Raw genomic sequence first — 1,721 nt, 5'->3', positions numbered from 1 at the left:
CCGGAGTGGGAGGCCATTGTGACCAGAACAGAGACACACAGCATGCAGGCATGGTGCTTGAGCTGGTCTGGGCCTAAATAGGGTCGGGGCACGAGGGGGCGTGAGGGTAGGGCTACAGGAAACTTTTGGTCCCAGGCACTGGAGTCCTGCCAATGCCTCCAGGGATTCAGACGTTTCAGAAGTGCGCATCACCTGGGGGTAGGACTTCCCTTCCTCTGGAAATTCAGGCATGCCCATCACCTGGGAGTGGGACTTCCTTTCTTCTAGGGATTCAGACTTGTCCATTACCTGGGGTGGAACTTCCCTTTCTCTACGGATCCAGGTAAAGCACTCAGCTGGGAGTCAGGCCTTCCCTTTTTCTAGGGATTCAGCCAGGCCCACCACTTGGGGGTGTGTCCTCCCTTCCTCTAGGAACTCAGGCACACCCCTTAGCTAGGGTGGGACTTCCCTTCCTCTAGGGATTCAGAAATGCCCATTACTTAGAGGTGGGATGTCCCTTTTTCTAGGAATTCAGGCATGCTCATCACCTGGGAGGCAGGACTTCCCTTTCCCCCTACCATGCAGACAAGATGCCAGACCCACCATCCACCCTGTGGCCAAGAGAGCCCCTTCCATACCCAACCTCCTTCCTTCACCCCATAGGCATCAGGAAGAGAAATGCTGAGACATTTCGGGTATACACCCCCCCCCCAAGCTCTGCAGAAGAAATCAGCTTCAGATTCTCTATAAACTCCTTCCCCAGGACCTTTAAACAGATCATAAAGAATATTTTTTTTAATTGAGGAATGCAATGGCTCATTAACTCTCAGCTTGACAGAAAAAAAAGCTCATCTCAGAGGGTTGAGATGTTTTAGGGGATAGGGGAATGGTGGCTGGAGACAAGGATGCCTGATTCCATTTCCAGTCCAGTTTCCTGCATCCTGGAAGGAATCCAGAGGCGAGCAGGCTTCCTGTGGCTTCCTATGAGGAAGGAAAAAAATATAAATATATATAAATAAATAAATTTTTAAAAAGCCACTCTTCTTCTATTGTAATTCAATTGCCTTCCAAACCCTCTTTGGCCAGGAGGAGTTTAGAGAGAGGGGGAAAAAAAGAAAAAAGGAAAACATGAGTCATTTTCTTCCTTCTTTTTCTAGGTATGTAATCAGTGGAGCATCTTAGTGACTTTCATCTCCCTTGCTGGTAAAATCCCATCCCCTGGGCCTTGAAGATATCCTGGGTGTAGCAGAGGAAATTCATATGTACAGATGGGAAATAAGATTCTCTGTCTCTCTGCCTGCCTGCCTTCTTGTCTGTCTGTCTGTTGTCTGTCTGTCTGTCTGTCTCTCTCTCTCTCACACACACACACACACATACATACACAGAGTATAAAAAAAAAGGCCCTATCCTGGGAGTGCATATTTGCACCATTTAGTGGCTGTACAGAGGAAGGGTATGGAGCCAGGAAAAAATCAGAATTAAATAAATGTTTCCAGGCCTCGGCTGGGTCCAAAAATAAATAAATAAAAACTAAGTAAGTAAATACATAAATATTGGACAGGAATTCGGGTAAAGTTCTCCAAGAGGTGTAAATTCTAACTTCTGGCAGGTGCCATTTGTTTCCGAGAATGGATGGAGATTTCCTTATGGGTCGCAGTGCAGAAGGGGGTTGGGGAGAGATGGGGGAAGGAGGAGGAGGGAGAGGGAGAGAGGGAGGGGAGAGAGAGAGGGAGAGAGACAGA

The sequence above is a fragment of the Dipodomys ordii genome, unplaced genomic scaffold (genome assembly GCF_000151885.1).
Source record: "Dipodomys ordii isolate 6190 unplaced genomic scaffold, Dord_2.0 Scaffold416, whole genome shotgun sequence".
Lineage (NCBI taxonomy): Eukaryota > Metazoa > Chordata > Mammalia > Rodentia > Heteromyidae > Dipodomys > Dipodomys ordii.
The sequence above is the reverse complement of the archived record's forward strand: the minus strand, read 5'-3'. Positions refer to the sequence as shown.